Source organism: Numida meleagris, chromosome 11 (assembly GCF_002078875.1).
Source record: "Numida meleagris isolate 19003 breed g44 Domestic line chromosome 11, NumMel1.0, whole genome shotgun sequence".
Taxonomy (NCBI): Eukaryota; Metazoa; Chordata; class Aves; order Galliformes; family Numididae; genus Numida; species Numida meleagris.
In genome coordinates this window covers 16,159,155-16,184,130 of record NC_034419.1, presented here as the reverse complement: position 1 = coordinate 16,184,130, position 24,976 = coordinate 16,159,155, and the positions used below count along the sequence as shown (strand labels likewise).

The window sequence follows — 24,976 nt, the reverse complement described above, 5'->3', positions numbered from 1 at the left end:
ATATCAGACTATGAGCTAATAGTTTAACATTTGGCTGAGTCTTTATCACCTTCCTCCCCCAACTCTGACTCCTGTCACGGTGCTTACAATTTCAGTCTCAGTGATCTGCCCCTTTCTGTTGTCGTTCAGTAACAATGGCGAGGAGAGTGCGACTGAAAACACAGAATGTGCACTAATATTTCCTGTGCCACATCAGATCACCAAAATGACTAAAGAACATCCTGAACGCTAAAATTCTCAGCACATATTTTCTGTCAACACTAATGCTGAGGTGGAATTGCCCCAGCCAATCAGACACGGGGAAAAACACAGACTTACTGACCCAGAAAGAGCTGTATTTCCCAATTTTTTGCAACGTCTCCGCTCTGATTGGCAAGGAAAGGTGGTCAGAGTTGGAATCAGCAGTCGTACAGTGCTTAGAAACCCCAAAGATGCTCCAGGCACTGCGTGCTGTGAGAGCCAGGCGCGGCCCTAAGGGCAGTAGCCATGGGAAGCAGGCGTTTTGCCAAAGCTCTGCTGCGTATCAGTGTGCTTTGCTGATAGAAATCATTCATGCTTTTGGCAGTAGTATCTGGATCTGGGTTTGTGATGCTCGAAGTCCATTGATGACTACTTACAAAAAATGTGTGGATAGATAAGCCGACTATTCTTGCACCAAGAGCAGAATAAAGGGGTCAGTGCTGAGCGGCATGCCGGACCCTGCCGGTGTGACATCCCAGAGCCAGCACCTCCCTCTGGAACAGGCTGCGGGAGCTCACAGCTGCATTTTTTAACCTATATTTTAATCAACCTTTAATTAATTATTTCGGTTCCTGGAAATTTCTGCTTAGGATTTGATTGTAAGAGCTGGGTGTCCAGAAGATTAATTTGTCCTTTCGGAGTACAGATAGACCGTTGCTATTTTATAATCATCGACAGTGGTTGCAAGGAGCAAGGAGGGATGCAGTAAAATACAGCCGTGCTGACAGTGTAGAAGTAGCGCATCTTCTCGCTGCTTGGTATTTTGATAGAAACCTTTTATCGCTTTAAAAACTGGCTGTGTATCAATGTGATACGCTAAAAACAGAAGTAGGAAACTGCAGGCTTTTAATTTTTGCCATTTGAACCCTCTTACCTTGGATGAACGCAGCGTGTAAATTATAGTTCCCATGAGGTAAAAATCAGTCAAATGCTACTTAACCTTTCCTCTGCCATGTTTTGTGGTACGTTTCTGCTTAAGAGAGTATGTGCATACGCCTTCATCTCGCTGCTGCGTGAAATTCCCGTAACAGCGCAGAATTTCTTTAGATTCCGATTCGAGGTAAGCAGAAACGCTGCATTCGTAGAGATCGTAGAGCTGAGCGGTTTCAGAAAAGCTGTTTGCCCTCCGTAGGTGAGGAGCTGGCGCGGCTGCGTTCAGTGCAGCAGCTGCCCCTGGAGCAGCCTGGTGCCGTGCTGACAGCCGGGCTGAGTTCCTACCCGCTTCCATTACAACAGTTATTTGCATGGGCTGTCCATGTGTTCCGGTCCTGGATTGGCATTTTGCAAGGCTGGTCTCCTGCAAAAGTTGTAATTTTTTTTTTCTTGCTGGTTTCAGACAAAGCAGTTCATGTGTTCGAGTGGTTTAGTATAGAAAGTGACTTCTCTCCCTGATAATTTCCTAGTAAAAGAATCAGAAATGTGTCAGTGTTGAGACTTGACATTCAAAATATCTCACCCAGAACCCACTGTATTTCACAGAAGTAGTTTTCTCTTGATTTGTATTTGATCAGGCTTATGGTCCACAGTGTGAGGCTGGTGCCTAACTCTGCACTTACGTGTTTCACTGAACGGTTTTAGCGTGAATCTGTGCAATGTTCCTTGGCGCTACCTGGAGATGCTCAGCTCTTCTACTTTCAGGAGAATGTTTTTCTTCTAAGCAAAAGCAGGAAAGAAATTTAAGATGTTTTCCCGGTGAACGTTTTCATTTGAAAAACAAAACAAGAAAACAGCGAAAAAAGGAAATTGGGGAAATGAGAAGTATCATTCTCAAAATAACCGACTTCAGAGCCCGTACAAGATTTGCATTCTGTTAATTCAAGGGCTCCTGCAAAACGAGACAAAAAGAAAATAAATGATCTCTTTGTTGGTGAGCTGGGGCGATGGCAGCGGGAACAGATGTGCCGCTGCTGCGGGAGCCGGGCTGGCGGGGCTGCGGCCAAACAGGAGCTGCGCGGAGCCGGGCGTGAGCAGTGGCCTCGACAGCCCTCGTTCTGCTCACCTACCTCCAGGGGAGGCTTCAAAGTCTAATTGAAGTATTTAAGAGCAATATTTTTAACACGTGGAAAAAGGAAATTAAATTCTCTCCAACAGGACACGGTTGGAACAACTACAGTGAAGGAAAATGGACAAGTTGGCGTGGTTTGCAGTGCTACAAATGAGTTGGCGACGTGGATATCTTAGCTATTTAATGGTATAGATTAGATACCACATAGAAATATTATTACATCTCGTAGTTAACGAGGACAAACAAATCTTAAGACGTTTATTGCATATGTTCAGTGTGGCAAAATAAAGGCTCGTGGGGGAAGGTCTTGCTTTAAACAAGCTCAGTTTTCATCGTAGTGGTTCGCATAGCCAGAACCAAATCCTCACTGTTTATTTTAATTCTCTTTTTGCTCGTTCCTAAGGCAGAATTCCTGCTGGTGTCAGTGACCGGGAATCTGCAGGTGCTCACCTGAGTAGAAAATGAGTAAAAATGGAGGAAAGGCCACTAGAATTGTTTTTTCTTGTTGTTGTGTACATTTGCTTTGATTCAGTAGAAATACTTTACATGGGTTATGAGCACTGAGTGTGGAGGGTGTGCTGGGCTGCATTTCTCCTCCTCAGGCTTTGTGGGCTTTGGACAGTTTTTACAAACAGCCTGGCCTGGTGTATTTTAGCCCTAATATGGAGTGGGAGGGTTGAGCAAACCGGTGCTCCTTCAGTCCAGAAACTCCTTGTTGTGGCCAAAAAAAAAAAAAAGGGAAAATAGAGGAGGAGCAAGGGAGCTCGGTCAGCCTGGAACATACTTGTACAACCCTCAAGGTCAGTGCTGAGGACAGTTCTTTAACGTGTAGAGTTGAGAACAAAAGCTAAAATTTGATGTAAATAATTCAGAACCGCCTTGATTTAAAGAGCTTTAACTGAATGTGGACTCCATTTAAAAATGAAATAAAACAAAATAAGAATGCTTGTACAGTTTGTGTTTGTTTTAGAAGCAAAATCTTAGCAGACTCCGTGCGGTCTTCAGATGTGTAAGTAACGAAACTACAAAGCATTACTTTCTCTTGTGGACAGTCCCTAATTTTCCCCCAACCTCTCCAAAAGCCCAAACAAGAATAGAAAGAAGTTTCAAATGTGAAAAAATGAAACTTGCTATTTATTGATGCTTCAAAAATGAAAACACAGAGCAGGATGGGGAAGTTGTTGGCTCTGGGGAGGGAATGCGGGACGGTCTGTTATTTCCAGGACTTGGTAGTTATGGGAAGTTCTTCATCCTGGTGAAAAAGATGCGTACCAGAAGCCAACCCTACCGACCTGGAGATCTGGTCCAGGCTGTGAGGATGAGCCTGCCTTGCTAAGCCATTTGCTGGGGGAAAGGCATTGATAGCAGTGGGCAGTGCTGCACTGCGTTAGTGCTGTGATGGGCTCTGGGAGGAGGAGGAGATGCGGGACTGGGAGTGGTGGTCCTAACACGTGGGGGGTGGGGATTCCGGTGCTCCAGGTACTCTGCAAAGCTGAGCTTGTACATTTACTGAAGGTTTTAGGAACCTTCTGTTGGGGATGATGGAAGGTGAGGAACCGTCAGTGGAGTTTTTTGAAGGGAGCTATGGAAGGAAAAATATTCTTGATTTTTTTTTTTATTTTTTTTTTGTGACGTGTCTGAAAATAACTCTGCAGTGGAAAGACTGCATTAAGCACAGAGCAGCGATGAAGCAAACAAGTTTATTTGTATTATTTTTCTCCTGCAAATGCTTTGTTCTGCGTTGTTTGCTGGAGTGCCCTTCCAGCTGGGACGGCTTGTATGCACAGACTGAACAGAAGTGAAGTTGGGAAATGATTTGACCTTCTGATCTGTGTAATCAGCAAGAGAGACATATTGCAACGTTGGTGTGGCATGCTTTTAGGTGGTTTGGTAATGTAAATGAGGCCAGTAACCTGAGCTCACTGTATTTTTCAAATGGGCTTATTTTCTCTAGCTCTTTCCTCGGTATTACGCATAAGGCAGCTATGCAGCCGGACTGGAAATGCCTTCTGCAGCTCTGCAGTTGTGTTGTTTTGTACATCAGAAAGGTGAGAAACTGTATTTATTAGTAACGCACCCCCTGTGAAGGAATGAGTAAACTAACATTTTAAGAGCCTTTTGATGGCTTAAAGAGAATTTATGGTGAGAAAATTCCAAGTTCTGTAGCCAGGGCAGCGCTCGTAGTGTAGGGGTACATAGCCGCGTATGATCAGTAAACACAACAATCTTAGAACATCTCTGTTATTTTGGGAAAATATTCAGACAATATATCAGTCTGGTTTTGAAACAGCTTCAAACATTTTACCACTGAAACCTCTAAAGCAAATGTTACAGAACATGCAGCTTGTCTGTTTATCTTCTCTAAAACTATGTGAAGTCATATGTGAAAAGCGATAAGAATCACAGCATCTCCTTTGGTTGCTCAACATGAGAAGATGATGAGGAGATGTTCTTCAGAAAGGCTGCCTACCAGCCAGGCTGCCGGGCTGTCGGTGTGAGAAGGGAAGGGGTAGCTGTGACCTGGCGGGCCGGGGGAGGGTTGGCTGCAGTGCAGCCGTCGGACCCACACACATGCACAGCCTCGCGCTTCTGTCATCTTGAAGTTTTGGGTGCTAAATAAGAAAATTTCCCAAAGGTGAAGGAAAGTTAACACTTCTTGTAGAGACTAAAGCTGCCATACTTGTAGATTGTTTTTTATGGATGAAATGCGTGCTGCTGAAACTCTGTGACATTGCCCAGCAATGGGAGATGAAGTAATTATTCCCACTTGCTGCTGTTCGACCAGAGAGATCGTCCTACCAAGGTCTAGTGAGTTCACGTGGAAAAAGTTTCCTCCATCCTTTTGTTTTTCCTATCCCTTGCAGAGCCATAGAGTGTCTTTTGGTGAGGAACTCGCCTCACTCCTGCGAAGTGGGTATGAGTGAAGTGATAAAGACAAGCAAGTCAATAGCTCTTCAGAACAGTAACACAGCCAGCAGATGTTCTCGTGTGCTTGTGGGAGCTTGAGGGCAGGGCTGAGGTGCGAAGCCTCACTCTCCTTCCCCAGGTGAGGAATGGGGTTTCTCCCTTGCTGCATGTGCCTCGAACGGCTGTGTGTCCTGTGAGCTTCACTCAGCAACTCCTGCATGGAAGCGAGGGACATTTCATCCTTCTGGGGACCCATGACCAGCTCTGACCTTGGGACCAAATTCCCTCCCAAACTGAAAGCTCAGTTTTGTGTGTTTTTAAATAACACCGGATATATTTTGTTTCTTGACATTTTTAGAGAAGTGATGCATCAAATATTTAACTACTGACATAGTGCTGCTTTTTATTATTATTAAAACTCAAATAGAAAATCAAACCCATATCAAGCTTCTTTTTGTGCTGTGCTGAACGTTTTGGAGGTGCTGAGAACCCACCTGGTTCTCCCGGTCCCTGTGAAGGATGGGGTGTGCACAGGCGGCAGGGAAGGTGTAAGGCAAAGCGAGTGTAGCAAGGCAGGTAATTCTGGTGGGAACGTCCTACTGTGATCCTCATGGCTTCACCACTACTATAGTGTGCTAAAGCCAATGGGAAATGCTTGCATGGGGCTTTGACTTCTTTTTTCTTTTTTCTCTGGAACTGTTTCGCTGGTGCTTATGATCTGACAGCAGTAATGAGTCATTGTATCAAAGTCACAGCCAGGAAAGGAAAAAAATCGTGTATAGAGCACGCTAAATGTCGTGGACTAATGCTGCGTTTAGCAACAGAAATAAGTGTTGTACGGCTAGTGGTGTGAGATTTGGCTCCATACCTGTATTCTCAAAGCACACACGCTTTAAAAAATCTTAACCAGTAAGATAGATTTTTCTTTCGTTAGTAGGCGTAAAACATAAAAAAAAAGGAAAAAAAGAAAAAAAGAAAAAAAGATTCTCTTGGTTTTACATGGTGAATTTTGTAGTAATCCCCAAAATGATGGGCTGGGGAAAGATGAATGTTTTTCAGTTTCTGAAGTTCTGAAATACTGCCCCAGACCCATGCAGATAGAGATGTCTTCACTTCTTGGTGGCATCGCTGTGGATGTGGTCACTGTCCTCTCCACTTCTGTGCTGTGCTGATGACCAGCTGGCAAAAGTGGATTCAGGATGGGCAAGAATGCTCCTAGGTGTTGCAGGCTTCTGTGATCCCTTTGTCCATATTTAATCTCATCTCAAATTAATTGATACTATTGATTAGATTCTTTTTGAATGCCACTCACTACGCGGCGAAATGTTATTCTTCTCCTGTGTGAGTGAAGTATAAAAGGTGAAAGTATACAATTAATTTGCCTGCACTTTCTTGAAAATTGTATGCTGGATTTCTGTGAGCAAATTATTGTTATTTACTGTGGATTTTGCCTGAATATTTCAAGTCACCAATTATGCTTCCTTTTGGTGCTTAATGGCTTTTTATTTTTAGAAACCTAGCCAGTTCTTTCTCTGAATCGGTGCCCCTAATACCGATCTTCAGAAAGCATTGAACACTGCACAGTGTAGCCTCATAGCTCTATTATTTCACGGGATCAATGACTACATGCATCATGTTTGAAGCGTTGACAAATTTGGTGGGCACATTAGTGACAAGCTGCAGGGTCCGTCTCCCCTTTCCTGTGGCAGGGTGGGCAGTGCTCTTGAAGGAAGGCAAGTTGGCTGTCACAGTGAGTGTTACACTCTGATATAAATCCCAGTAGGGGTAGCGATGCCCTCCTGTGCTCCCCAAAATCACGTAGAAAGGAAAGCCAGAGATCTTTGCAGCGTGCTGTTTTTTGGGGATCCTCTTTAGATCTTAATGGAATAAGTGCCACCCGTTGGATGGTCCTTGGATGACAGAGCTTTGCGTTGTTCTAAGGAACCATCGCAGATGGGGACGTTGTGTTTGTTGTCTGCCTTTCCAATGTGATGCTCAGCTGCATTGGGCTCTGCACACCGCATATCCAGGCTGGGTGGGAGCTGCCATGCTTGCCCCAGCTTGGCACCACCCAGCTCGCTGTGGGCAGCATCGCTGGTGCTGAGCAAGGGTGGGTGTATTGCCTTGTTGTCAGCAGGGCGACAGTCTCTCAGCTATTTTCAAGAGAAAAAAAAGTGAGATTGAGGGCTATTAAATAGGTGTGTACATTATAATAGATGATTTGTCTGCTTGGTATAGACCATTGCTTAACTGCTGGTTCATTTGAGCTTTCATTAAATGCATTAAATGGTAGAACTGTCTCTCTGAAGGAGGGAACGTCCTTGATTCATTGCATTGGATTAGACGAGAAAACCTTGAGATAGTCTTGTCTTTATTTCTTGATTACAGTTTTATAATTAAAATTGCAGTTTCCTTTATTTTAACACAAACTCTGAACTCCCTCTCTTCTCCTGGTGCGCAGAATGTGCGTTTTTGGTGAACCACAAAAGGATGTTCAGTAAGTGAAATCATTTCTACCTGGATATGCAATCCATTTGTCACAAACTAGTTTCCAAGGCAAGGAATGGAGTGTCAACTGGTTCAGGTGTCTTGAAAAAGCTCAAGGAGTGTTGCAGATCAACAAGTAAGAAATAAGTGCCATCTTGAAAGGCCTCAGGTTTCAGTTCCCTTCAGAAGGGTAAAACAGTGCACGTAAGGTTGAAAATGTCAGAGCAGTCACCTGTATCGGCAAGTGAATTGGGAGCTGCTGGCGGTAAGGTATACAGAGAAGCATGGAAGGTGCTGTCTGGGCACGGTGTCATTTTTCTGACTGTCAGGTTCACTGGGCAGTTTCAGTTGCGAGGTGGGACTCATGGAACAGAGAACAGGTTTTCTGTGAGAACAACACCTCTGAATTTCTCAGGAGAGCCTGAGAAGAGTTACAAGTGTCAGTGCATGTCCTGGCAGCTTCTGCAGAAAACAAGAGACAGCTGCTGGGTGTTGTGTCAGTGAGGAAAGAGCTTGGAGTCCTCTGGAACTCAGGAGAGCTTTCTTATGCTTAACACACAACACTCGTGTAGGGCCATGAACGCCCTTGCTTCCTACTTCTTTATTCAGCTGTGTTTGTGGAAGCTCCAGCACCCAGAGAGGAGCAAGCTGGCTCAAGGCAGTTGTCCTTTCCTCCCTTCCAGAAAGTGTAAAATATAATAAAATATTTGAAATGTGAGTCAGTCTGGGGTACACCATGAACCTGGCATTACTCTTCACCCTGCGCCTTCTCCTAGGATAACTGATCTTGGTCTGATCTGTGCTTGGTTTCTTAAGATAAAGGCAAAAAATGCATCTCATCAGAGAAGAAACGTTAAGGTGTTGTTACTGGGAAATTTACAAACACTTATTTTTTCTTAGAGTTGGTGGTATTTCTAAGCGGGCTTTCCTTACCTGCACACATGCACAATCTTAATCAGTGGTTGTGGCTTTGTTTTTAAATCATCTATAGTTTTCCACTGTAGGTCATTTGGGCCAGGTCAAGTGAAAGTCTGTCTTGTCACTATTCAGAAGTGCCTAAATGTAAACAAGAGGTCCTTGTAACCCTTGTTGAGGACAAAACTCCAGCCTGTGTTTTCCTGTGGGGGCACGTTTGTAACCACCGTGTTAGTAACTTAAAGCCGTTTGTCTTGAAATCTTCCTGTTTTGTCCAGTAGTGACTGTTTGCTCACTTTGTTTTTCCGGACGAGACATTTGTAGGTGTCTCAGAACAGGGAGTTTATGAACAATTCTCCCCTACTTTCATACGTAATTGATTTTAGTTAAGTTGGAAAAAAAAAATAGAAATAATTGTAGCGGAGAAAAAAGCTGAGTGGGCCTTTTTTGCCCCTTGTGTGTTCAGGTCAAAGGTCTTGGGAGGACAATTCCTCAGTGCCTTTTCTCCAGCGTTTTCCTAGACCTGTGGGAGATGTGCTGCTAGGATGTCATGCTCTCTCCACCAGTAATGGATGTTGCAAGTGCACCAGTTTTCCTCCCCATCAGCTCCCAGGTAGATATCAGCAAGAGCCACTGCTATCAGACTATTGATTTTTGATATTTATTTATTTATTTTGCCCTGCTTTTCTCTCCCATCTTGCCGCAATCGTTTTAGTTCAGTCTCATGATTGCTTATTGCCAAGCCTCGGGACAGTGAGCTCCCTATGAAGGAAGAGTTAATGTTGTTTGTTTGTCGAAGAAGGGTGGGGAGTGCTGCAGCGAGGCTGAGATGAAAGGTACCACCAGGAAGTGGTTTTCTTGGCTGGGGAAGGTAGAAATGCTTTTAGCCTTGCGACCCAGTTGACTGGCTCCAAGCTCCACGCTGCTGCGAGGTACCAAGTCCAAGGGCAAGGCCTTATTCTGTGGCTTTTGTTTGGAAGAGCTTTCCAGGAGCTAGTGTATGATTTTCACTCAAAGGCTCATCGTCATTGTTCACATGAAGAAAGTCCTTTTGTTCTGGCCTTTTTGTGCACAGTCCTCATCTGAAGTTCCCCCAGGGTGCCTGGCCAGGGCTGCTCATTTCCGTGGCTATGTGGACAGCAGTATAAAGCTTGCATGATTTGAAGTTCCTCTCTGAATACGAATAATTATTTTTGACTTGGCAAGCAGCATGTGGTGTCATATATTCCTCTTCCTTTGGACAGAGGAGTAGTTTTGTCTCTCTTGGAGTCTACAAATTCCAGTACTGAATGTGTTTCCACTGCGCAGTGCTTGGTGTATGAACACAAAATGGTCGAGAATATCCAAAGCACTAACTTGAGGGTTTTTGGAAGTGTTGAACAGTGCCTTCTGATTTGACTGTGTGCTGTTGAGAGTGACCATAGCTCTCGTATCCTGCCTGTATCAGAATATTTATTTAATCTGTGATGCAACTACAGTCATTGATGTGGTGCCCTGCTGTGTTCAAGGCCAGGTGGGATGAAGCTTTGGGCAGCCTTGGCCTGTGGGAGGCCATGGCATGAAGTTGGAACTAGGTAGTCTGAAAAGGTCTTTCCAACCCCAGCCATTGTGTCATTCATAGCCTCTCTGCTGTTTAATAATTCACATGAGAGGGATGAATTTGGTGGAAGCTTTGGTTCCCCCGGGTCCTGTCAGCAAGCTACTCCTAGCCTTCCTAGCGTGAATTTTGCATGCTGGAGGTGCGTTGGCTGGGAGCGGAGTGGCACGGTACTCACCAGGATGACAGCTAGAAGTAGGTGAAGTTTTGTAGTCACAGTTAACAGGAAACAGTGGAGACTGTACCAAATCAAGAATGAAAGCAGGAGTGGGTGTTTGGATATCTTGAGAAATGGTTTTCCTTTGGTGGGATGAGGGGGTGGGGAATACACCAGGCAGAAGATTCAGAGATTGAAAGAGAAACTTTCCAGAATGGCAGCTTGGTGAATTTGGGGCATTGTAGCTCTGGCTGGTATAGAAGACCTCATATGATTGTACTGTGGGTTAATTCAATGCCGTTCTTTTATCTCCTTTGTGCAAATAGTTTTCAACAATACAGAAGGGAAATTGGGCCTGTCTTCTGGGCAGTATATAAAATCATTAAAAAAAAATCCTTTTTTCCTTTTTTTTTTTTTTTTTTTTCCAAAAAACATCGTTGTGTTAAGAGTGCTTGTGCAGGCTTATATTTGCTTTATACCACAGGGATTCAGAAATCTGGTTGCCAAAATACAGCAACCTGCTGGAATGTAGGTCCTTCTAGAAAATGCCAATACTTCTGGTAACTTCAGTGGTCCACAAGCTCACTTAGAGTTGGAGGGGATGATAAGCCTAAAGTAGATCCTGCAGAATGAAGAGTGATTGGTTCTGAAACATGAATAGATTTCATTATTGAATTGATTACACAAACACAAAGGCCTCAGCAGTAAAAATGGCCTTCCCTCTAGATGGATTGCAGCATTCTTGGGCTGTCTACGTTGCTCTGCAGTGCAGTGCAAAAGCATTAGGGCTGTGGAGTGAAGCAGCTGTTGCTGCAGACCTGACATCCACCCTGTGGGCTTTTCAGGGACTGACACTGGACCAGACTCAATTTGCTCCTGAGGGCTGAAAGCCTGGTAGCTGCTGGGCTCCTGAAGTCGATTTAGTTTCATCAGAGAGGAATCCAGTTGATGTCTTCTGAGTCTGCTTTGTGATGAGAATTAACGTGCATTAAGTGAAGCCTACAGGGACATTGACACCAACAGCGTTCTCCAGATTTGAGCTAAAAAGCTAATGACACCTTTGGAGCCCATCAGCACAGTCTGATTACAGTCTTTCCTGATGTGTGAATGTGCCAGCAGTCGAGCTGGATTAAGTAACAACTTTTTTTGGAGTGAGCTCTTAAACTTCTCTTGTTGATATTTTCATTGCTTTTAGAAAATTCTGAAAAGATAGAAGGCCTATTTCTATCTGTGGCATACTGGTGTCCAAGCCATAAAGAGCACAGAGATGAGTTTTCTACATTCTTTCCAATCCCAAAGTTTCTTCCTCACTTTTTCTTCCCCGGTGTAAATGTTCTCCTGTGAGATCTTTAATAACATGGTATGTACTTATATCTCAGAATCATTTTCATGAAAAGTTTTAAAAAAAATAAATATTATAATCAGCGAAGCATCATAAATAACTTTTATGTCTAAATCAAGCTATTAAAAGCTTTTTTATTTTTAAGTAGATAGGGGAATAAAATAGCTGCATAGTTCATAAAGTGGTATACTATTACTGCCTGCTGTGCCCGTGAATTATGCCAGCTTTCTACACTTGTGAAGTAAAAAGTGGATTAGAACTGTGATCAATGTATTATCCTATATTTCTTATTGTGCATTATATTTCCTTTTTGAGAACCTTTGTAGACTAAATGGCTACTAATGACATAATTACAATTGTTTGTCACCACCATAATGTGTGATTTCCTATCTCATCATGAAGATGTAAGTTAGATAAAGGAGGAGTTTTGGCAGGAAGACAAAGTGCAGTGATTTATTAAAGACCAGATGTGGTTGTTAAAAGCTTTTCTGCAGAAGGCTCAATTGAGTAATGTGAAATAGGAACGAAAGCTCTGAACACCACAGTCAATGGTTCTTGGTGTGAGTGACACAGTTGCTCATAGGAGCATGACAAATTAGCTGCATGTTTTATTGTTGTGTACAAATTTATGTTTGAATTTAAACAGCATAAAAAGTTCAAAATTGCTTATGCCATTAAGATGGATGTTTAAAGGAAGTAATTATGCTGAAATGTAGTGGATGACTTGAAAATCTTGAATTCTGTGAAAACAGCTCAAGATCTTAAGTCAGAAAACCTCAGGTTTTTGAAACAAGAGGGGTTACTGAGGCAGTTGACAACAAAAGGAGGAGTGGTGGAGTGCTAATAAACTTCAAGTTGGCATGGCCAAGATATCAGTGCAGATCAGTGTCACCCCATCGCAGCTGAGGATGGGGTTGTGTCCATACCACTGTGTCCCTGCAGAACAGGGCTGCTACTGAGGAAGGAGTGCACACAAAGAGCAGCTGGGCATGGCGATGTGTTGTGTGCTGGCCCTGAGGAAGCGAGGGGCAAAGCCTCAGAAAGGGCAGTTAGGGAGGAAATAATTTGTTCTTTAGCTCTGAACTTTTGCACTGAGTGCTTCGGATGTGTTTGCAGAGGAGCTGCGGCCGGCCCCTGTCCCACGGGAACACGGTCACAATGCTTTTCCCGGTCATTACACAGCACTGTCTCTTCGCTTTTTTCATTTTTCACATCTGTTGTGGCTGTGGCTGCTTTCCACGGTGCGTGGGCCTGGTGCTGGGCTGGGCCTTGTGTAGGCCTCGCGCTAGGCCTGGCCCTGCCTGGCATCTGCTGGCACTGCTGCGTGAGATCTGTGGCCAGGTGCTGCCCCTGCTTAATTGTCTGCAGTTTGTTATGCATCTTGAGGCTCTTGTTGGTCTTTTTGCAAGTGGAAGTCTGCTGTACACATATTTCCATGGCCGGTACAATATCGTTGTTACTAATGATGCATGCTATTAATAGTTGAAGGGATTTTATTGTGAAGAGGGCGGGCTTCTGAAGGTGTAAGAGCACTTCTTGTTTTTTGCTGCTCCTAGATATTATTCCTATATAAACTCAAGCTGTTCAGGCTAGGATATGAACTTCTGCTGAAACTTCATGAAATGGGTTTTATTTCAAGAGCCCGGTGCTACTCTTGGTTAGGCACTTTGCAGCTTACTGTGACGTTGGTTTCCACTGAACTCAGTGCAGCACAGGAAGTTTGAAAAGAGCATGAAAATATAATAAAACAGAGCCCAGCCTTTTTGTGAGTCTCTCATCAGATTTCGGCCTAAGATTCTTTTTTAATCGTTTTTTTTATCTGAACTGGTAAGCCCATCCCCTTTTATGAATAGAGTTTAAGCTAACTTTGAATTTCCTGTCTTCCTGTTTAATCCAGACCTTTATCATTGCTAACAGACTAGTAAAAATACTATTGTCTCAAAGTCTGGGATATCCAAAAGTCCGGTTTGGACACATTCAATTTAATGACTTAAAAGCAGCATTTTTCAAATGAATCTTTTTTTTCCTTTGTACTTGGGTGATGTTTTTCCCCTGCTCCCAACACAGCCAGCATGTTGTTATTTTCCATATGAAGTGCATCTTTTTTTCCCCTGGATCCTCTTTTTAAGCTTCTCTTGCTTTCCCCTCCCCAAGAAGCACATTGCATTACTACAGGCTTCACAGATTGTGCGCCGAAGTGTCACACTTGGCATTTTTGTGATAGAAATACAGCCGAAATACCAATCCTTCATTGCCCTGCGCTGTCTACACTAACAGAGGACAACTTAAATTTTCAGTAACCCATAAGTGTTCTACCTCCTTGACTTTGGTTCTCTGGTGAATGAGCAGTCAGAACAACTGATACAGAGACTGATATGGAGGTCAAGGTGTAAGATCTCTAGGTGGCTTCTTGTATTCCTATGGAGGTAAAGAGTGTTGTAGTAGCTTCTAGCATTGTCATCTGGAGTCTTCACAGTCCTTGGATTCGGAAGAAACAAGGCCCATGCAAAGCTTCCTCTATCCTCAGTCAGATTCACCAGGAGCTGTCTTTTGGAAGGGATGGAGATCAATAAGGTTGAGTGAGAATTACATTTCTGGGGCAAATTTTCTCTTAGAAAGCTTACCTGTAGTATTCTCACTGTGTGTTTTTGCTTGCTTTGCTGCCCACTTCTGTGAATTTGGTAACATGCTTTGTATGTAGAGCTTTTCAGCCACACTGAAGTGATTCTGGATAATTTGTATTCATTGTTAATTTTAGTAACTGCACTGAGATTTGAATTACGCTAATCAACTTTTCTTGTAATTTGTATAATTTACATACTGTACACACACTGCAAATGCAGGACTCTGATGCAAAACAAAGTTTAATTAGCGTAACAGGGCTACATCAGCTTTCCAAGTGATTGATTTGTGAGCAGAGATCTGTTTTAACAACTCAGAGCGTGAAAATGTCCACTGTTTGTATGGACTCCCTTTGGGTTTGAGATGAGTATAAATAGGCCACTTATTCATAACCAGCACTGTTAATCCATCAGTTGAACCTTCCTCCCCAAATATTTGATGCGAGTATAAGCAGACACTGAGAAGTTAACAGAAGCCTGGGTTTCTCTGGTTGCTTATATAGCACCTCAGGGATGGAAGAAGGGGCTGGGGATGCTTCATGGGCATTTGTGCTTGGCTCCTGCCCTCCTATCCAGTTTCTTCCTGCCCATCCATGGAGTTACCCTCCTGAAGGGCTCATGTGGCCACTGATGTGCAAGATCTACCGGTGGACACTGTGCAGTTTCGGAAAAAGAGTTTGAAATTTGGTAATTTTAAAAGCAATTAGTTCTTTGTGATTCCTGCCTGATGGCGTAAAATCCCTCTCTCATTAATTGTGGTCTTACTTTCTAGCTTTTGAAAGTGTTTTTCTTTCTCTGGTTGTCTTATGGAAAGACCTCTGTAGTGAAGTGCAGACTTGACATCGAATTTTTTTTTATGAGAACAGTATCAATCCTTTAGACCAAATGTATGGGTTTTTTTTTTTAGTTTTGTGTGTGTTGGTCTCTTCTCTGCAGAAACGCTCTCGTTGTGTTAGTTATGACATGGAGCTCTACTTTGTCATCCTTACGGGGCTTTTATAGCAGGGAGAGGTTTTAATGTTAGTTTTTGTAGGCATTATGTTCATACCACTGTTATCTAATTAGCATCCATTGTACATTTGTATATGACATTGGATGGGCGAGTGTAAATGAAATGGACGCTGAACGTTTTATGAGGTGTTACTGTGAATCTACTTCGCTCATCATTACTTAAAAGCCAGAGACTTGGCCTTAGGTATTACATCATGTGAAAACCAGTAGACAAAAATGGTGATCAATTTTTTATTATAATAAAGTTTTAATATGAGGCATTTTTAGATATGTGTCATGAATATATGAGTCATGTATTTCACACCAAACCAAACCTATTATGATTATATTTCTACTTCAAGGGGTTTTCAGTTTTTAAATACTAAATTTAATTCTGTGGTTAAAAATGATTCATATTCAAATCTATTTTTATGCTTCATAATTAAATAAGAAAATATTGCTTGTACCTACACTTTTACTATTCTGGGTCGTATTATAATTATTTCTTTAATTTGACCCATAAAAACAGTCCATTTCTTCATTAGTAAATTACAAGGATATCGCAATAGAAAAATGAGTTTTGAAGGTGTCTTACCGTATCTAATGGGAATTTCAGTTTGGGATTTTCTCATTTCTTTCATTTGTTCCTTTTGTAAAACATGAAGATACTTTCTAGGTAAATTAATCCCTTCAAAGGAGCAAAATAACTTCCTTTTCGGAAAGGGTTATTAGAGACTTATTCTTTATAATCTTAAATACCACTTGTGTTAGGCTGAACAATGCATGAAAAAATTACACTAGTATAAAAAAAAAAAAGAAAAAGGGGGGAAAAAGAATAATAATAATAATAAAAAAAAAAAAGAACGATTGCCAACCAGAGCCAAGTATATTGCAATTATATGATCATGGAAAAGTGAGCTTTCTACTGGGAAAAATGTGATCTAGATTCCCATGAAATTTCTAAGTTTAAGTATTTTTGTAAATTAGGTTGTTCCTAGTTAAACAGGTGGCTCTAAAGGCTGGTTTCACTGTTGTTTTAATCATAGTTTAGTTACCATGGAGAAATATGCAAGTTAGCATTTATACACAGAAGTGAAATTTATGCTGCATAGATAATAGCCTAAATTTAGCATGACTTAAGTTTACCACTTCCTTAAGAAAAAAGATATACACACTTTATTATTATTCTATTGCACTATCAAGAAGTTAATTTCTTTAAAATATTTTAGAATTTAAAAGTCTATTTTTTTCGTCCTGAAACGAGGACTGTTGCTGTTTTCTGCTTTCTGAGTTTGGGCTTGATGTCTTTTTTTTGGTGGACGTCTCAGTTTCTAGGTTTAGGTGAGTTGGGTGCACCCCACAAAGCTGGTTTGAATTGCGCAACTCTCACGCTGCATGTTGAGGAGGAATGGAAGTCTTTAAAGTGTACTTGAGGCGTTTCAGCTGTCTGACCGGAGCTTACCGGCACGGAGCTTTCTGTTACTGAGCCAATGCTCCAACCTCGTGTCTCGCAGAGCACAGCCCTGCCGTCCCCCAGCCATGCTGGGCTGCCCTGGGGAGCCTTTCCCTCTTGCCTGGGGCCCTGCAGCATTTAACACCTATTTTTCAGCCCCTCGTTCTTCAGCAAGAGGGAAGCAGTGCTCCCGTCACCGTGCCTGCAGTAGCTCGAAGCGGAGCTAAGTTTTCAAGGACAAATGTAGTAGAAGTAGCATGATCCAACAGGAGGTCCCCCAGCACACCGAGTGCAGCAGATCCCTTTCAACACCAGCTGTTCTCACAGATATAGATTGCTGCAGTGAAATTTTCTTAATATAATTCAGGAAGCTCTAGAGAATTCTCCAAAACAACTGTGCCAACAAGGAAAATGTTGAATTTTTCATCAGCTGCCCAATGCTGAGAGTTAGTGGGCAATCCGTTCATTCATGACCAGATGTTCAGTGTAGTAGCGCTCGGCAGTTACCGTGAACTCGTGGCCTGCTCGCCGCTCACAAGGACATTGGCAGCAGCCTGGTGCTGGAGGATTGGGGCTGGCACGGGGTGGGCTGGCGGCGCGGTGCCCACCGGTGCCCGGAGCAGGTAGGGCGATGGGGAAGAGCGGCAGCATCAGCCATGGCAGGGGCAGGGTGAGGAACTTTTTCAGTTCTGTGTTGTAATGGTTTTTTTTCCCCCTTTTTTTATGACCAAATCATAGGGAGCCGGTTGGTGGCTAACTTTGCCCAGCTGTGTGCGTGTGTTGGGGGGGTAAGGGCAGGGTGGAGGTGACTCCCCCGAGCCCTGCCTGGAGCTGCAGCGAGATGCAGTCGTTGCCTCCTGCGTAACATCATCCTTTTGCTCATGGTTTCTTTCATAAAGATGCATTTATGCCTTATGCCATTTCAGCGTGTTGTGTTAGGCACTAGTACGCAGAAAAAAATAGTATTGAGTAGGAGTTCTGGAATAAACAGTGTGATTTTCTACTTTGAAAAGGATTCTTCCTTTAAATGATTAACTGTGTTTGATTCTGGGTATGCCAGCTGGCTAGGAGAGGGAAGGCAGGATTTGATAATGTTTAGTTTTTCTTAGATGTTGCAAGAATCTTAATTCCTTCCTACATTGTATTTCAAAATAATATAACGACTGATTTCAAAGTGGAATTGTCGATGAAACCGCTATTATCTTACGCTGTCATAATAGCCCTACTTTCTCAGTTTTCTTTCATGAGCAAGGGGAAAAATCCCTTTCTGCAAGCGCGATAGTTCAGGCGTTTAACTTTCAGGCATGCTCTCGAGGAGGAAAAATCTCTCCTGCAGATATCTTTGAAAACGATGGCGTTTGTCACAGCGCTCACAGCTTCTCCCAGTGGCCGTGCTGGGCCGGGGTGCTGCCACCCGCCCGTTCTGCTCCCGGGGCCGGTTCCCCGTGCCCTGTGCAGCCGCTGCTGCGCGGGAAGGCAGCCCTGCTCCGCTCCAGTGACAGCCGCTGGCAGCAGCACGACACCGACCCGACTGCGATCTTCGTTAGAGCCTAGCCCTCCCATAATTGTGTTTGCTTTGGCACCGCTTTCTGGCTCTAATTTGTGAAGTTGCAGTGAAACCCTCCCTTTGCATTTCCTGCTTGGGGAGAGTAACCTTGTTGCATATTGCGTTCAGCCTTGGAAATCCACCTTTTCTATGCTGGTGAAGTTGAGCTTGACCTGTCCTCTTAAAGGGCCGGGGAAAGCTTTGAAGCAGGCCCTAGTGCTTGTCTGTTTAGGAACAGCATCGACGGAATGCCCTAAACAATAAGCTGGAGGATTAAAATGAGGGTAAACAGAAGTTCATTTCTTTCTCCCTCTCTCTCTCTTTTTTTTTTTTTTTTTTTCAGAGGAAGGATGGCAGCATAATAGTCTTGTTTCCATTGATGATAACTTGCTGATAGAAAAATGAGAACAAGTTTACAGTAGCTTTGACATTAGTTACCTTTATTCAGCATGCTCCAGCTGCATTGAGCCCTCAGGAAGCCTTCGCCATGCACACAGTTTGTTCTTGGGTGTGAAAGCAAACAGTATTTGAGTTGGCAGTAACTTCCCTTTTAGAGAAGTTTGCTGCCTCGGCAAGAAACCGCAGCGTGAGCTTTCTGCTGTTGAATGTTTCCACTGGCAGGATGGCCTTTTTCCACATTTCCTTGGTTTAAGGAAACAGATTTTGAACTTTTTTTTTTTTTAAGACAAAATGCCAACATTTAACAGCTGGAGTTAGCATATAATTTATGGGTTTTACTTTATGCTCTTTCGGATGTATAAAAATTAAAAATCTGCAATTATTCTGAAGTTACGCGAGTTGTTGCAAAAGGATGATTAAAAAGTGGGACCTTTGTTATGAGGATTTTCAGAAAGTGTTATCTAAACAGCTCTTCTCGATTACTCTTTCTTTAATGACTTTTAATTGTTATAATTTACTGATGTTATTTCACCTACCGTATAGGCGATGTTTAAGGAAGCGCTTTGTTTCTCCCCTTTGATTAGCAAGGAGGAGTCGGTGCAGTCGTTGCGCTTGATGACCATTTTCTAATTATTCTCACATGCAGACGTGCTGGTGCTCTCCTGCACGAGCCCCCCCCGCTGCAGCAGCTCCTGTTGGGGCGTCCGAGCAGGGAGAGCAGAGCAAGGGTCCTCACCAGCAGCAGGGGCTCCGAAATCTGGCAGAAAAGACATCCAGATGCTGAGCGGGCCCACGTTCACCTCTGTTTGCTCCCTTCGGGGATGGCCTCTTTTCTTCTTAGCTGACATCCTGCATGTGCTGTTCGAACTTTAAAATGCATCTTACTGGCTGCAAATTTCAGATCCCAGCCTCGGCAGCTAGAATTAGAAACAGATCAGATGCAGGAAATTAATGCAGTCAGCCAATAAATTATGGAGCAGCAGTCACCATAAGTACTGTGGTGTTTTTGTTCTGTCGGTCGAGGGATACTGGTTTTGTTTTGCTAAACATCACTCGGCTAACATCTGTATAAACACCGAGAACACATCGCAGGTCTTCAGCAGGCAAGTCCTCGCAAAGGAGGCTGCGATGGAGTCGTGTCCCTGCTTTCGCAAGCTAGGAAAGCGGGGAGGGCGAAAGAGAAGGGGAAGGAGAAAGTAAATACGTTATCCACAATGCTGTACGCATTAGAATCACTTAATTTGTATTTTAGATTTAGGGGCAAAAATATGTTGTAATGATGAACAGCAGTGTGTGAGAAATGTGTATTTTTTATTTTCGGAGACAGTAGCCATTTGTCATTTTTATCTGTGCGACTTGTAGACTTGATTGGATTTATTATGTATGCTGCATGTTTATGGCATTTTTATTGTATGCTGTTAATTTGTTGTAACTGCTGCCACTTTCTTGCCAAGGACCCCTTGAAAGCAAGTATGTGTCAACAGTTACCTTCCAGTTTAATAAACGTAATGCTGCTTCTCCTAGGTTTGGTAGAGGCCGTGGTTGTGCCCTTCTCTCTGTGAGCTTTTTAACTCTGTTGTAGCTGAAGAAAGTTAATGTGACTCAGGCGTAGTCCTGCAGCATGTGTGTTTGAAGTTAAAGCTCTGTCTTTAATTATGTTTTAAACAAAGCAACTCCAGCCTACAGATATGGTCAGTGTAGTTTATGGCAAAGAGAGAAAAAGGAAGAAATCTCATGCATGTTTTAAGTAAGCAAGTCAATCACCTTGTAAGATAAAATATAAAGTGACTTTTAAATATGATGCTAATGGTGAAAAACTAGATTACATCTTTCTGTATTTTTGAAAACCAGAAATGTTGATAAATTGTCTGAACAGGATTAGAATGCAGTTAATGGTAATAAAGCTGATCATGTTTTTATGACGAGGATTAACCAAGATGAGGCTTCGTTTTCTGCAAAAGATGCAAGAAGAGAAATAATCCCAAAGGAAAAAATCATGCGCTGTAGGTACGTATTTATGGCACAGCTGGAGGTAGAACTAAAATAATAGATTAAAGGTGCTTTGTGGTAAACTGAAGGGGTGAAGTTGGTAGATTTTGTTTTCATTCTTTTTATTTGTCTGTATTATTGCTTACTGACGGTGCCTGGTCCATGTGGTCAGCTATATGATTAACTTTCTCAATAACGAGGCAGAAACATTCTCTGGAGAATACGCAAGAGTTCTTTGGATGGAAGCTGCTCTATCTCCTTGTGATCACAGGAGCGTGGTCATCCAGCTTACAATGCAATACAATACAGTGTATGGCGATGCCTGCTGGGTGCTCTGGGTGAGACACAACGCTCCCATCCCGGGCTGCGTGCCTACTGCAGGGCTGTCATTAGCTGGGACCACTTGTGGAGGACGTCTGGATTTCAGCATTCACAAGTGGCAGTGTGCAGCCTTCATGTGTTCAGGCACAACGTCTCCTTTAACCCTCAGGTCCCACTGTGTCCTGCAAGAGCCCTGCACTGCAATCCTCTCTGGGAAAGATAAGTAAGTATTGCTGCTGGTGTTGATGAAACTTGTCTGATCCCACTCTTAGTATTTCATATCTGAAGACTGGATCGTTCTACGCTGTCATATGTGGCAAACTGAGATTTGGTTCGACTCATTTCATCTGTGGTATGAGCTGAGTTTCATTAGCTCTCCACATGTTTTGCCTTGGAGTTCTTGTATTCGCTTCCCATTCCTCCTTGCCCATCACCGTGTGCTTACTTTATACTACAGTGGCTGCCCGTGTATGTGCTGAGAAATTGCACCTGCTTTCTCCAGCACTACTGACATACATATGAAGGGCAGCATCTAATCTATGATAAGGTGCAAAACAGTGACTTAAAAAAAAAAAAAAGTATTCTTTCTTGCTTTTCTGTCTGCCTACTATAGCAATAGTTGTAATTCTGATAGACAGGGGTGCTCTTCTTGGGCACTTTTTAATAAAAGGTGTGTTCTTGATTTGTAGCATGAGCAGAGGTTCTTTGTTTGCTTTGATGAAGCCGTATGCTTATAGGAACACAAAGCATTGACTAAAGAGATGGCAAGAAGTATCCTGTGTGAAGGTGGGATGTTCACAGTGGGATGAGAGATCTGAATCTGTGCTCAGCTTTAGAATGCCAGGCTGTGATACCTCTCTCTGCCCTGCTCTGTGCAGGAGAGTTAATCGCAGTAGAAAAAAAACTTGTTCAGTTCTGCGGGAGCTCCCACAGTTAAACTGTATTTTACGTGTAGGTGGCTTGTACCTGCATGGCTTCTTCCGTGCTTAATTCCATGACTGTGTTGGCAGGAATGTAACCTTTTAGTCAGTACAAAGACCAGGTTAAGTGGGTCCCAGTCCGGAGCCCATCAGATGAAGGAGGTTGAAACACTGCCTCGCGTTTGGAGGCCTGGTGAGCGAGCCCGTGTAGTTTAAAATGGATTTTTGCCCTCGAGTTCATCCTGTGAGTCCTTGAAGTGGTGTGTCAAGCTGCTTCAGAGCTCCATCGGGGTGCCCAGCAGGTCTCTGGGGGCTGGTGACCCGCTGCCCGCTCTGCTCCCATTCATCTGGAGAAGTTCGTGGTGGGCTCCCACCCACCGCCGTGGTGCCGGCCCCACCAGGGCTGGTCCTCTGCCTCGTGCCATCTGCTGCCCTGCCAAACCAAAACAAGGACAGGTAAATGGGGAAAATAGGTCTGATGTAAAGCATGCAACTAACAAACATTGTTTGTTTTGTGCTTCCCCACCCTCGTGTTTAATTGTATAAATTAAATGTCGCGTCAGTCCGCCTGAGGTGTTGGCATCCCATTCAAATTTCAATTACTGCCATTAAAGTGTATTTACGCAGTGCGTGAATATAGGGAGAATGTATTTATGGCAATCTTTTATTGCTAGTTACGTCCTAGAAAAATAACATTGAAGTGCTGAATCGCTAAGTTTAAGCAAGTTTTAAGCTCCAGCAAAATTTCTTTTCTCAGCCAGCACAAGTCCCGGGCAGAACGAGACAGCAGTGAATTGTATCACTGCTCAGCTGAGGTCTGGGCGGCTCTATGGCAGTAACCATATATTGTTCCTGGAACCACCTAAATAATTAATTGTATGAAAACAGCATAGTTAAGGCTCAGGAGGGGAGCAATGAGAGAGGTGCAATGCTGAATTTTCTCACTGCTTGAAAATACCTTTTGCTGTGATTTAGCAAAACTCTCTTTAGCTGCTGCTAGGAAGAATACACTTGAACTGAGGCTGAAATGATGCTTCTGAAAGAATAAGCTTTTTTGTGCATCAAACGTTTCATACAGTAAAACAGTCCTATACCCGATGAATAATTAAAATATTAAAAAAAAAAAAGAAAAATCTCAAGATATAACTTAATTATATTCTTGAAGCATTTTTACCCTTATGAAAAAATGTCAGGAATTACTTTTGTTTTCAGCTCCGTTCATTATAAGGGAGACTCCTGCAGTAAAATACGAAGTGTTGTGGAGCTCTGTGAACTCCTCGGTCGCTTTCCAGGATTGTGCTACGTGACCCTTAAAGTGTTGGTGATAGATTCAAGCGTGGGGTTTCCTTTTTTGTCTTTTTTTTTTTTTTTTAAACAGTGGTTGAAAATATTTTAAAAGGAGAGAGTGCAGACTGCTTCCCTGTGTGTACCAGACAGGGTTTGTGAAAGGGAGGTTTCAGTATTTAACGAGAAAACAGTACTAATTTTTTAGGTTTGTGTAAGTGCATATGAACTTGTAGATGAAGTTGCAGCCACTCCTAAGTACTCTTTTCTTCCTTACCCTCACACGTGAATGCGTTTCAATTAGTCCATTCTTTTTTGAGATCTTGCAAAGGCAGAAGTTCTTCCAAGCTACTCCTCAAGGTGTGTGGCACTCGTAGGTCAGCCAGCTCCTGGCATCCTGGGGTGGGATGCCTGTGCCTGCCCAGCGGGGCGGATCTGCTGCACCAGCAGTAGGTAGTGATGTGGTCTCCACCAGGTCGGACATCATGTGATAAATACAGGGCCGGTGCTTTTGTATTGGGAAGCTATGGGGAGCTTAAGTCCACCAGTGTGGTAGTTTATGGGTGTCCTGCTGGTACCAAGTGTTTCTTCCTCCTGCAGTGGGGAGATGGTCTACTGGCTCATGCCATCCCAGCCCCTCGGTCCTGCATCCAGCACTGCAGACCTGGAGCACTGGCCCTGGCCAAGCACGAGGCTGGCAGCTGCTCTGCTCAGCCGAGAGCCAAGGCTTTGCAGCCTGTTGAATCATTCGAAGGAGCATACCTCACAGAAAGCACTCTTTTCTTTAACTTTTTTTCTTTTTTTCCAGTTCAGTCAAATGTTGGGTTTTGTTTCTCACCTCTGTGTAATAAAATCAAGACTATTAGTAACAGAAGAACTTGTGGAAAGGAGAGGTTTTCCTCCCGTCTGCCACTTCATGCTTGGGTGTGAAATGAGTGGGGCTCACGTTGCTCCTGGCAGGCACCTCACTCGGGTCTGAGGAGCCAGGCAAGGGAGAGAGGGGAGGGGCAAGGAAGGGCCCTGGGTGCAGCTGGGTTGTGCCAATGGAGCCGTGCTTCTGCTTGTGGTGCGTGGCTGTGCCCAGGAGCTGGACAGCGAGCCCCGGCAGTGCCCTGCTGCGTCCAGGGGTGGAATGGAGCTGTTTTGGTACTGCCTGGTACACATCACACAATCCTTCATTTTTGTTTGGTAGGATTTAGGTTTTTCTGGTGTCTGGCGCTTGCTGCGGTGACAGTGCCTCCAGTGCAAAGGCAGAACTGCTAAAAATGCCTCCAGCCAGTGGGTCTTTGCTGTGTTTCCAAGGGTTGCTTTGACAATGAAGATTTCAGAGTTTTCTTGTTAAAAGGTAACTGAGGCAATTGCCCATAAGAAGAAAGGTAATGAATTCTTAAATGTAGCATTGCAGATTGGATGCTTTTGCTTCTGAATCACTTGGGTTTGGTATCTGGAAGCTTGCATTGTTTTCATATTTGCTAGTCTCTGTGCAAACAGATTTACATTGTATTTGGGATTATTTCAAACCATAAACTGTTCGGGACGTTTTAGCAGATAAACAGCAGCAGCAGAAATCAGAGCTGGAAGTGGGCATTAATCTTGTGGCTGAAGCTCAGGGAAGGTCTCTCTGTATGTAACTGCTGAAGGTTTTTGGTTTTCTTGTGGGCACTTTTACCAATCAGGTGTTTCTGTTTTCCATAGGTCTGCGTACATTGATTGTAGGCTGTACTTAGGAATATTTAACTAATTCACACTAGTATTATTTACAATATTTCCTTTGTTTCTGTTAGTTTATATTTAGCTTTGCAC

General features: G+C 43.4%; 1 protein-coding gene across 9 annotated transcripts in view; it reads left to right on the top strand.

Annotated features, from left to right (window-relative positions):
- The window catches only part of FOXP1 (forkhead box P1), a 344,878-nt gene that overhangs the window by 83,175 nt on the left and 236,727 nt on the right, over positions 1-24,976 (top strand). The window lies entirely within an intron of this gene.